Source organism: Rhagoletis zephyria, unplaced genomic scaffold (genome assembly GCF_001687245.7).
Source record: "Rhagoletis zephyria isolate East Lansing unplaced genomic scaffold, Rhagoletis_zephyria_1.1 Rzeph_scaffold_01672, whole genome shotgun sequence".
NCBI classification, from domain to species: domain Eukaryota; kingdom Metazoa; phylum Arthropoda; class Insecta; order Diptera; family Tephritidae; genus Rhagoletis; species Rhagoletis zephyria.
Genome location: NW_016158756.1, coordinates 96,408 through 109,432, shown reverse-complemented (window position 1 = coordinate 109,432; position 13,025 = coordinate 96,408). Strand labels below are relative to the sequence as shown.

Genomic DNA, 13,025 nt, shown 5'->3' with positions numbered 1-13,025 from the left:
TAAAACACAAATTTGAAGTGCAAATACATTTGAAAAACTGTTTATCACATAATGTTATTAAATGTTTGCAAGCATACTATAGTTTTCATGCATTTTGAGAACAAATAATCTAATATGTGCACATACATATCGTCGTTTACAGTACAAAACCGCGTATCGTCATTCTGCAAAACCTCGTAAGTGACATTTGCTGCCAAAAATTGGATTTGCTCACAAAAGCTCCTGGCTCAATTCTTATCCATTCGTCCTGAAATATACTAGCCAGAAATACGTTTGCTTCATAAAAAAGAGAACCATTTTGAAATATGGGTGATTATACTCTCTAGAAAATAATGTATGCAATTACGCGGTTTTGCATTTTCTTGATGCGCGGTTTTGTACTTTAAACGACGATATGTATAGCATGTACTTACGGCGGCCGCCGTAGCAGAGTGATTACATGTGTGTACTTCCACTCCATAGGACCATGGTTAAATACCTGGTCAGATCATAACCCAAAACAGCAGTCGTCCTTCGGCATGCAATGGCAAACCTTCGAGTATATTTCTGCCTTGAAAACTCTTCTTATAAAATCATTTGGTGATCTGAGTGAGCCTTAAATATGTACATAGGTGTCTCCATTTGTGCCACAACATCAGAACTCATGCCTCAAGTTTGAGCAGAAGCTCGGCCAAACACTTAGTTTTTTGAAAACTTATACGGTTGACAAACTGACTCGATTATTTGCATAAACAGCGTTTATTTGCTTTGACAAATGCATTTTCCTCTTTAAAATGCGCATAAGCAGCCGAACAAATGCACGAAATTTTTGGGAATTAACTCGGATCCGGGGTATTTCCGATGACAATATTCTCCTGGCCGTGGGGCTCGAACCCACGACCTTTGGGCTCGTCTATCCGCATTACTGCTGCCTGTAAGGGTAAAATTATTATGCGCATATGTGTGCCAGATTATATGCTAAAGCTTTGCCGTCTCTCACAGCTTTTAGATTCTTTAAACCGTTTCGAAGTGGAAAGATAAATCGTTTTTTAATTCCGCAATGCTGTTAAACGAAAAATGTACTAATGAGTAAAACTACTTCCGAAATAAGCATTCTACCGGGAAAATGCAGCTATACAAAAACAGCTAAGCGAATAGGCAGCTAAACGGAATGTAACGTGTAGTAGACTAATATTGGTTTAAAAATTCTATCGTTCTAATATTAATAATGGAACAAAACAAAAAATGATGATCAGTATATAGTAGTTGAACCACGATAAATCTAAAAGTGTGACTCATAAGGATGCCTTAATTTAGACAGAATGAAAATAGTTCGTCGGGTGCTCTGCTAGTTTATATATGTTTAAAATGGTTCATTAGCAAAAAAGTGGTTTTTAATCAAATATTAGGAAAATGGGCGTGGCACCGCACACTTATATCGTATAGGTACCTCAAAAACTACTTCGCCGATATCTATCAAATTTGAAATACAAAGTGTCACCATTGATGAATTCTTTAGTACACTGGTCAAATCATCCATTACATACCCTCATACTAATTCAAGGCCGCATTTCTCCTTAGATTACTTAACTTCGACAATTTTTATGAAATTGCACTACAAATTTATTCGAAAATAAATGTACTTTTAGATAGATCCTAAATGTTGCGCAGCTTCTTTAGAATTTTTTGAAATTAGCGATGGTGTAATTTGAAAAAGTGGAAAAATAGGGGGTTTTTAAATTTTAAAAAGCTCCCAAACAAACTAAGTCTACCAATATATTGTTATACATAATTTTAACCCTTACCCTTTTACCTGCATTTGTACAATATATTGTACGTTTAATTTTTTGTAACATTGGAAGCGTGCTACTAAAAATCGTGTTAATATTTTTGAAAACAAATTAAACTTTATAAAGTTTAGGAATATCCCGACTAGTTTACGTAAATTTCAAAATCGAAAACGTTCCAAAAATATTTTGAGAATTTAATTAAAAAATAGATCATTTTATTATATTCCAGAGACACGCAAGTTGTGATAATGTACTGCACAAAAAATACGTGAAAGTCAAGTAAAATCGCTAATAAAAGCACATAGTATGGAAATATAAAAAAGCATTTCATCATATAAAAATGCTAAAATTAAACTATCATGATTTAAAATATTTTTCCCGAGTGGTCAAAAAAAAAAAGTACAATAAGGCTATTCGCGATTCGGTGCAAATGGCCTAGCATCATTGCATTGCAAATTTGTATTGCAAATTATTTGCAATACACAAACAAAATACACGCATTTGCATTTGTCATGGCTTGGCAAATTTGCAATACCGAAAATCCATAGCATAAAAATGCTATGCATTGCATTCATAAACAAAACCAAAGCTGATGCACAAAAATTGTTTTGCAAAAGCTTTACCATGACAGTTTAATAAAGGTCGCTCACAATCCATGGCATATTTCTGCAATTGCATAAATTTGTCTGCTCTTATGCACCGAATCGCGAATAGCCCTAATATATGGTACATTTACACTGAAAGGTTGTAAGTGTATTGTACAATATATTATACAATCGCCCGCAAAGGTTGTAGTTAAACAGGCAATTAGGGCGGTTTTTGCTGTGGTTTTTGAAGAGCTTACGCGCTGTTGTTGCAGTAAAGGGTAGGTTTTTCATTTCGTGATCTACTGAAGGCAGAAAAACCGGGAATGTTTTAATAAACCTAAATAATAACCGAGTCATTTGTATTTTATATTGTAATTGTATCTGAAATGTTTCAAAATTTTTCAGGAACTATAAGAGACTTATTATCATATTGTACTCGACCCTATCTGCAACGTACCCTAGGTTTTGTTTCGGGTGTATTTCCTGGTTTTTTTTTGTTTATCTCCGTGTAATTTATCTGCAACTTTTTCCAAAATTGAAATTTTATATTTAAATTTTTTTCAGAAGCCGTTGCGGAAATCGTAGGAGCACCGGACTTGCACATCAACGAAGGATCTTCTTTGCGCTTGGACTGTAGATTAAGAAAAGCAACAGAAAATCCTGCTTTTGTTTTTTGGTAAGTTCAGAGAGGGAAATAATGCATAGTAAAAATTAATACCTTATATTTGATTACCGTTTAAAAATGTTCGTATTTACAAATAATATTTTCTTGCAAATATTTATTACCAACGTATTTGACTGTTCACATCTGAGTATGTATATGTACGTGTACATCCCTGTAGTTCTGCTGGAGTTTTGCAGGTGACTGGTGCTGGTGATTCCATGCGTCACCGATTGTTAGGCAATTCGCTAGCGACAGGTTATGCGACGCTCATATTGAAAATATCACATACTAGCGATTTTGTGCATTACTGGTCGTTAGGCAATGCGCTAGCGATTAGTAATCGCCACTTCTGTACTAGGTAATCGCTAGCGAAAGGACAAATCACGCGCACCAATTCCTTTGCCTAACGAATTTAACATGGCAAAGTCATTGAAGCGTACCGAGCGGTGCAAAAGTGGCGATTACTAATCGCTAGCGCATTGCCTAACGACGAGTAACGCAAAAAAACGGTGGTATGTGATATTTTCAATACGAGCGTCGTATAACCTGCCGCTAGCGAATTGCCTAACAATCGGTGATGCATGGAATCACCAATCACCAGCAAAACTCCAGTAGACCTACAGGGATACGCATCCCCAGCATGCAGAGCGGTGACAACACACACATAAATACATAGTACATGTTTATCCGTACAAATCGCGTGCTGTGGTGTTGATGGAAATTCAACATTTGAAAACACATTTATATGTGTGGCTTTAGATGATTGCGCAAAGATGCTTGGCACAATTTGTTGATATCCAGAGAGGGTCAGGGTTTGAATACCACTGCAGGCAACATGCAAATTAAATTTTATTTTATTTTTATCTTGATTCTTCACTTCACGGATGCTTTTTCAGAACGAACGCGGTAATTTTAATATGCGCGTGATTGAATTGAATATTTACCAATACACAGTACTTTCGTTGACGTGTATAGTAAGATGAATTACGTTACTATTTGATTTTAATATTTTTTTCCCTCAGTGTAGAGTCCCAGAGCTTACAGACGGCAAATAGTCTGGAACGATATACCTAGGGCAACTAGTAGGGTTGCCAGATCTAAAATACCGAATTAGGGGGCTTGGGGTACAGCCGAGAAAGAAAAAGGGGTATTTTACGAGGGACAAATAAAACTAAATTTATTCAACAAAAAATCGATTCATTCGCTTATGGAATAATAAAATGGTTCATAAATAAAAATTCAATATCATTTGAGCAAAACAAAGTTACACTAGCTATCCAAATTGAGCGCAGGGTGATTTTATTTTAAATATTTACAAAGGTTTTCAAGTTAAGTTTTAGTTATTTTTTATAAAAATTTCCTTCATGCTTTAACCAAAACCATAAAATTAATTCAAACTTTCAAACTTAGTACCAACTCTAGAAAAATGCAACAAATTTCCATAAAAATGTTGACTTTTTAATCTGAATTTATGGATATGCAGTAACATGGCTCATGAAATTTTACTCAAATAAGTGCAAGTGTTAACGCGCGAGGGTCAAATTGTTAAGTCAAAAATTGTCAATCACTTGTGCTTGCAGGGTCCTGGTGGTTGTATTTGCTAAAAGTCATTTTTTCTTTTAGTTGCGCTTTTGCACATTTTACGAACTTTCTTTTTACTTTGATCATTGACGAAGAAGGCAGCATAACCCCACAAGCGCAAGCACAAGTGTAAGAACCACATGTAAATTCAATTTGGTATTTTCTACTAAGCTTATTTTAATTGTTTAGATTTCAGCATCCATTCATTTTCGTTCATTGCGAAATATATTATTTGAATAAACGCTTAAAGTATGTGGTCGCAAAGTCAGGCTTTCCTTCTCCAGTCAACAAAATAAAATACTTTTGCGTGTAACCTCAAATTGTACAAACAACCAATATGAGCAGCGAGGAAAATACGATGCCCGATACATGTGCCGCACCATCATCCAGCGCATCGACCATAATAAGTGCAACCGCATCACCAGTCGCACCTCATCCACTTCAAGAATTCGCGACCATCGAAGCATCTTCACAAACCTGGACAACCGCGCTAATTGATAGGGAATCTCGAATCGTCGGTGCTGCTATAGCATTAGGTACCACTCATATAGGTGAGCATTCACAGATGGCACCTTTGACCAGCACAACCGTCGAATCCTCTACATCCGCAGGTACAGCCTTATCGGATTTGCAGACACATGTGAACTTCTGGGCTCCAATTTTGTCACCGCCCACACGTGTTGAGGTCCCAACATAAAAATACGACGCAACGCCGTACATTCGGCAAGCGCCTTTGATGACATGTATAAAGTCTGGCACTCGTACATGGTAACAGAACCTCAGCGATGAACTTACACCCCTCCACGGCGCTGTACAGCGGTGTAAATTATTTGGTGGTCACCCACGCAGATTTTCTGACCAAAACAATCTTATTCGGTTACTTGAATTCGGCTGGAAAGGTGCTGCACTCGAGTCAGTCCGGGGAAAATTATTGACGCCTGCCACGGCAAACTTGGCTATTGCAACTCTGCTTATGCTCTTCGGCCGACCAGATACGATTCACGAAACGCTCCTACGTTAGATAGGAGAGGTGCCTTCTGTAGAGAGCGTGATTGAATTTGGTCTGGCTGTACAAAATTATAGGGCGACGATGCAATTTTTGGGTCTCGATGGCCATTTTAACGCTGCTATGCTACTCAACGAACTCCTGAGTAAACTTCCAGGTTAAATGTTGCTACAATGGGGTAGACGTCGTTTAAGTCTTGCACGCGTGATATTATTTCGTTTGATTAGTGGCTCTTCGGACTGGCATCCTGTGCCAGTCAGGTTATTCCTGTTAACAGCGTTCCGTCAGAGGTGAAGGCAGGACATAAAGTGCTTCGGAACGGCTACTCGTCCACGACGCATGCTCATTTCTGCGAATCGTGCGCATGTGTGGAGGAGTATGCTTTTTTTGTTTTGTAAATTTCAAGACCCTACCCGCTAATTTTATTAATTTTTATGAAATGCGTATTTGTATAGATTTTTTAAATGGCAATTTTTATTCGATTTCAAAGATCGAATATGATCGACGATATGACGATAAATAGACCTTTAAAATGGTATATAAAAACCTATAGTCGGACTTGACTTGTTGGAATTTTTTATTGGGTGAAATAAAAAAACGTAAATTTCTCTTAATTTTTTTAAATTTTGACCATCGATAATTTCCATAATTTCAAAATATATAGTACTGTCTAAAATAATATCTATTTGTATATAAACTGATAGCACATTTATTGCAGTCGCATAAAAATTTTCAATTTTAGGCGATTTTTCTTAAACACGGCCTTGAATTTATATATTATCAAGAATAGTTATTCAGAAACTCATAAATCTACAAAATCTGACCTAAATCGACAGGTCGCGACCCTCAAAAAAATATATAAAAACAGATAACAATATTTCTCGCAAAAACGAATAAAATTAAGGGGTATTTATGGCAAACCTGGTCTAGATATCAATCTCGTCGTAGGTATCATATCAAAGATATACGATTAGAAAAACTCTAGAGGTAGAAGTCGCCCCGCCAGAAGAAGTTAAATATTACGCGTAAAAATATGCACTCCATATGCTACAGCGGAAATGGACGACACGCCATTTCTTTAAATGAAATTAATTCCTGCTATATGTATGTGTGTACATATGTTTGTATATACTAAACGTGAGTAAACAATATTTTGCTTGCATATTCTTCTGTTCTCTTTTCACTGCAAGTAGAGTTATTTTAATATCTATTGCAAAATTTTATAGAGCCAAGTCTAAAGAGTAGAACAGTGATTCCCAAAAAGGTCCAGGTGGACCCCCAGGGGTCCACGGAAGACTCGACGGGGGTCCACGGTGACTTGAAAAAAATATGGGGGTCCATGAGTTGTAAATGGGGGTCCACGAAGATTAATCTGGCTTCGATGTAAAGAACCAAAATGGTTGCTTGATAGCCTCTTTATTTAACTTAAATTTTTTCGAGTGGTGACGCACTGCTGCACTTACCGTCACTTTGTGTTTTCATACGTGGGGAAGCCTTAAATGCCACCTGCAGACTAAAAAGAACCGGATGCTGGTATGGCAAAGCACTTGTGTCTTTTCAATGCTACAGGATAGTACGCCCCCATTACCTTTGTTGAAGAGATTCTATAATGTTGAGTTCCCTGATACTGCNGTATATACTAAACGTGAGTAAACAATATTTTGCTTGCATATTCTTCTGTTCTCTTTTCACTGCAAGTAGAGTTATTTTAATATCTATTGCAAAATTTTATAGAGCCAAGTCTAAAGAGTAGAACAGTGATTCCCAAAAAGGTCCAGGTGGACCCCCAGGGGTCCACGGAAGACTCGACGGGGGTCCACGGTGACTTGAAAAAAATATGGGGGTCCATGAGTTGTAAATGGGGGTCCACGAAGATTAATCTGGCTTCGATGTAAAGAACCAAAATGGTTGCTTGATAGCCTCTTTATTTAACTTAAATTTTTTCGAGTGGTGACGCACTGCTGCACTTACCGTCACTTTGTGTTTTCATACGTGGGGAAGCCTTAAATGCCACCTGCAGACTAAAAAGAACCGGATGCTGGTATGGCAAAGCACTTGTGTCTTTTCAATGCTACAGGATAGTACGCCCCCATTACCTTTGTTGAAGAGATTCTATAATGTTGAGTTCCCTGATACTGCATGCTGGTTTGATTCCATCGCTGAGACCGGACTCACACATTGTCGAATCTTCACTGATGGCTCCAAAACTGACTCTGGGTCATGATCTGGGGTCTTTTTCGAGGTTAATGGAGATAAGTTTCACTTTTCTGTAGGGGAATATGCATCGGTCTTCCAGGCGAAGGTAATTGCAAAACTCAAAGCCATGGATAGGGTTGCCAACCGTACTATAATATATAGTATTGTACTATTTTTCCGGTCGGCGTACTATATACTGTTGGAAAAAATATAGTACGCAAAAATACTATATTTCTTCAATCATAAATATAATCTTGAAACAGTACGCCCCCAACCCCTTCAGTCGATGCGTCACAACGTATGTAAAATCGTCTGTGGAAGTCCGGGTGTACTAGTACAGGCGCTGATATAAGGCTCTGTTTTAATACATAGTTCAAACGCTGTTATTGCCTGTCTGTCATATTGAATTTCTTTATCTTGTCCATGTTTAAGCAGTCGTGTAGTGGTGCTACAATCGTCGCATAATTATGGATGAACCCCCGATACCATCCTGTCATGCCCAAGAAACGCCTGAGTTGCTTTGGGGTTTTTGGTTGGGGGAATTCATTCATAGCTGCTACCTTGCTGGAATCTGTGCGAATACAGCCGTCACCCACCACGTATCCCAAGTAGCGTACCTCTCTGTAGCAGAATTTGCTTTTTTCGACGTTTATAGTTAGTTTGGTACACCGAGCCACCTTTTCCAATAAAGACACATGCAATTCAAAATCTACGGAACATACTAAGAGGTCATCTAGGTATACAAATACATAATCACGAAGAGCAGCCGGTATGACTTTGTCCATTAGACGACACATGCGTTGCGCGGCGTTGCAGAGCCCAAATGGCATTACCGTGAATTGGTACAAGGGTCTACCCGGGACGGTAAATGCGGTCTTCTCCCTCGACTTTTCCTCAAGTGGTATCTGCCAGAATGCATCTTTTAAGTCGATGGCAGATATAAAACGCGTGTTTTGTAACCTACTAAGAATGCCATCAATGTGTGGCAGAGGGTAGGCGTCTTTAATGGTAAAGCCTATTTTTCATGCATTTGATAACTAGTGAGACAGGAGAGCTCCAGCTGCTGTTACTCTCCTCAATGACCCACATACCTAGCATCCTATCCAACTCCGCGTATACCAATTTTTGAATTGCCGGTGAGATCGGATAATGACTCTGTTTCACGGGCACATTTTCATTGGCTACTTCGATTACGTGTTCTTCAACATCGGTACGGCCTAACCCTAGCACTGAGAAAGAGGGAAAAAATGCCTTGGTCTTTTCCAGAATCTCATCTTGGTCTGGAGTTAACGTATGCTGCACGGCTTCGAAGGAGAGGTCACCTTCGGCGGACCCGAGCTCTGAGACGGTCTTGGCGCAACTACTTTTATTCGCGCCTCTAGTTACAACATCCATTTTAAAGGCATGCCAAAAATCTACCCCCAGATACACTTCTTGGGTCAACTCTGGCACTATTAAAAACTCCAGTTTTCTTATTTTACCATGCCATGTGATTGGGAGTGATATTACCCCATCTACTGGGGTTTCCCCGCCGTTCGCTGTGCGAATGTTTTGGCCGGAGATACGCGTTATCTCACTTTCTCTACCTTCTAGAATTTTCATAGCGCCTTTTCTTAAGCAACTTGCGCACGCCCCCGAGTCCAACAACGCTAACACTTCATGCCCATTGATACTGATTTGTGCAAAAAAACGATTGTCGCTTTTCACGGTAACTATGGTTGCTACTATCTTCTTTTGTATTCTTTTCATGTTACGTTGTTTTTCGCGCATCTTTTGTATCTTTTTAAAATTTCTACCTCGTTTTTTCTTAGTTAAAGCTTAATTAATTTCCACTTTGGATTTCAATTTCATATCTACACTTCCGGATTTCGATTCTGGACAGAGACCCCGGTCATCTCGTCCAAAGTCTTGTTTCCCGCCTCCGGTTTGAAAGCGCAGAAGGAGGAATCCCCGCCGCAGGCAAAACATTCCATTAAATGGAAGGACGACTTACACTTGTTGTCTTTTACTGCTTCTGCCGGGTTTTAATATAAAAATCCGCCGGCGTTCCGCAAGCAAAGCANTCACCCACTACGTATCCCAAGTAGCGTACCTCTCTGTAGCAGAATTTGCTTTTTTCGACGTTTATAGTTAGTTTGGTACACCGAGCCACCTTTTCCAATAAAGACACATGCANAAATGGAAGGACGACTTACACTTGTTGTCTTTTACTGCTTCTGCCGGGTTTTAATATAAAAATCCGCCGGCGTTCCGCAAGCAAAGCAAGCATGAGGTGGAAGGGAGATGCGCAAAAGGATTGGATGGGTGCACTGGAAACATTAGACGTATTACTCACAGCAGGATTAATATTAAAGGGTGGAGCTTTAGGTTTGATCACTTCGCGGTGTGGGACGTTATTGGACATATGTTTTTGAGGAAGCAGGTGGTTTCTACTTTCCTTGTTCAGCGCAGATACTTCGATTTCGCCCTTTTGACTCCAATCTTCCGACCAGTTGTACTATTAGAGTGTAATTCGCTTATTGCCTTAACTCTTGACCTATTCTCTTTGATCAACTTCTCCGCAAGCTTACATTCCTTTTTCAACTCCGCCAAAGTCGTCACCTCCGAAGGAAATGTGAGGTTGGATAAGTAGGGTTTGAGGTTCCCCTTTATAATTTTTATGAGTTCGTCCTCTGGTATTTTTCGCCTCAGTCTAAATGTCAGGTCGTGAACGTCCGAGTAAAAGTCCTCAAAAGCTCCATAATTTCCCAAATGACTTCGTAGTCAGATTCCGCGGATTTATATTGCGCGAGGAGTTCTGTCTTCAGTCCAAAGTAGTCGAATTCGTCGTCGTCCGCGTGGTCTTCTAAAACCTGCCAGTACCANCGTCATCGTCCGCGTGGTCTTCTAAAACCTGCCAGTACCACTTTAGGGCCTGGCCAGTCACCAAGCAGTGAAAGTCTGTAAAGAGCTGTTCATAGGGGAGTTGATGTTGTATTCGCTTCCTCTCTAGAAGGAACACGAAGCTTTCGACTGTCATGCCTTTTGTGGTACCGTCAAATTTTAGATGCCACTTGTCCAAGTCCACCTTCTTTCTTTCTGTATATCTGTCTTAGTCTCCGTCCGCTGTCCTTCAGTAATGTCGCGGTTTCTTCGGTCTGGCTGACTATTGCGATTGCCTGGAGTGGAAGTAGATGCCGGTTGAGGGGGTGCCGTTGGAGCTTGCATTGAGGCTTCTACGTCGCCTACACGATTGCTTAAATGTGATACGTCGGACCTCATCTTCCTAACTTCGGACATACAATCAGCCATGACAGCATTTTGCTGTGCCATCATCGCCATCATTTGCTCCAGCTGGTCCATGCGGTTGGGGGCTGGCTGTAGATTTCTGGCCATTGATCCAACATTTTCTTGTCTTGGCGCCCCTCCAACTGCTCCTTCTTCCACTAACTCAGGCTCCAACATTTCGAGAACCCTATCCAGCTTCCTTGAAAAGCTTAGCGAGCTGTCTGTAGTATTCGCTTGAATGTAGGACCTACCAAATACTCTGGCAGTACAGCGGTTCAGATAATCAGTGGGTACGAAGTCCACTGGCCGTTCGACTCCCGTATCTATCTGAGTGAACAAAGAACCTACCACCTGGTTCTCTAGTGCCCTTGCTAAACTACGCGTTACTGGTCTATTGTGCGTAAGAATACCTAGTCCAGCCCTTGGTAGCTCTGTTGTGTTTCTAGGCGCCTCCATGCACCTTCCACGTACAGAATAAAAAAATTACCGAACCCGAGAAAAAAACGGGATATAAAAAAAAGTAAATTCTATCGCGCCTAAATTTGTTTGCGTAGCATTAAAAATAATTCAATTACTTTTTGGCTTCTCACCCTTACGTGCAGGTATACTTATAATAAAATGCATAAAAAATGTATATATAAAATGATAATATTATTCAAAAATGTTATATAAAAATATATATGATTACAGTAATTCAAAAATAAAGCATATATGTATGTATCAATGAAAGTGAAATATTCATGCAAAAACTATAATTCGTAATACTACCGAAGTAGAAGGGGCAGGGCAATAAAAAATATTCAATAAAACTTCAAGGATCGTATATAATATAAGAAAAATCTAAAAGGAAATGAAAGGTGTAAAGGGAGAGAACAAAAATATATAAATAAATATCTTTGATATGGTTTATAGGTATATGATTTATGTGGATTTTGGATGTGTATAGCCTATAAGAATTCTTCAATTTCCAATAAAAGAATGCCAAAATTAAATGCTCCTTTTTTTGTGTTTACCTATGTATGTATGTATCTCAATAAATAAAGTAATCGTTGGTGTTGTACGGTTTTGACCTCGTTTGGCGGATTATGTGAGCGTTGTTGACTTGTCATGTATGAATGTCGGTTGCTGTCCAAAGTCGAAGTCTCTAATACCCATCTATGTTTTGGATCGTCACTACAACAATCAGACCTGAATCTAAATTGCCGGAGGCGAATCCAAAGTTTGCTAACTAATTTACCCCAGTCCGCAACATGGAAAACGTCCTAGCACCTCACATCAGTTAGATGCAGGATCCACATGATGACATACATTTAAATTCAATTAAATAAAAATTTTGTAAAGTTCCTCACGAAAAATCTCTTTTGCAGGATGTTGTGATCCGCTAAGGCACTTTCGGAGTGGAACCCGTACCGCCCCCATGTTTTCCAGCTAGCGCATTTACCTTAGGTCTTGACCTAAGTAAAGCCGCTAGTGGAAACCTACTCTGTCCCGAAAATAAGGAAATATCATGAAAATGTATAGTTAACAGTACAGCAAAAAAAAATTAAAAGAACTAAGGGTGTGAGAAAATAGACAAAAAAATATACCTAAACGTTGGGCGCCATTGTTATGTAACTGCTTGTACTGGACTTGAAGTCACGACGAGCTAAAGCCGGGCTACAACCATGCCGACCCGCCGTGACTTCCAGTCCAGTACAAGCAGTTACATAACAATATTGTTACGATTATCCTCGAAACCTTGAGGGATTTCCCAAATATACTCGGGCTCGTATCGCTGGATTGTTAAATAAATGCTAACGATGACTAAATTGTAGTACAATTAACTTTATTGTACAACAAACAATTTACAATACTTGCTAATACAGTAAAAACACTTTACAATACTTGTTAAAGCAATAACAACGCTTTACTACTTGTTAACACAATTAAACTTATAGCTTGCTTATTCGCAACTC

General features: G+C 39.1%; 1 protein-coding gene across 1 annotated transcript in view; it reads left to right on the top strand.

Moving 5' to 3' along the window:
* Positions 1-2,960: 2,960 nt before the first annotated feature.
* Positions 2,961-13,025, top strand: part of LOC108364787 (uncharacterized) — a 99,052-nt gene continuing 88,987 nt past the window's right edge. Inside the window, exon 1 of the mRNA XM_017618631.1 lies at positions 2,961-3,032. The gene's annotated coding sequence lies outside the window, so the exon portion shown is untranslated. The remainder of the gene's footprint in view (positions 3,033-13,025) is intronic.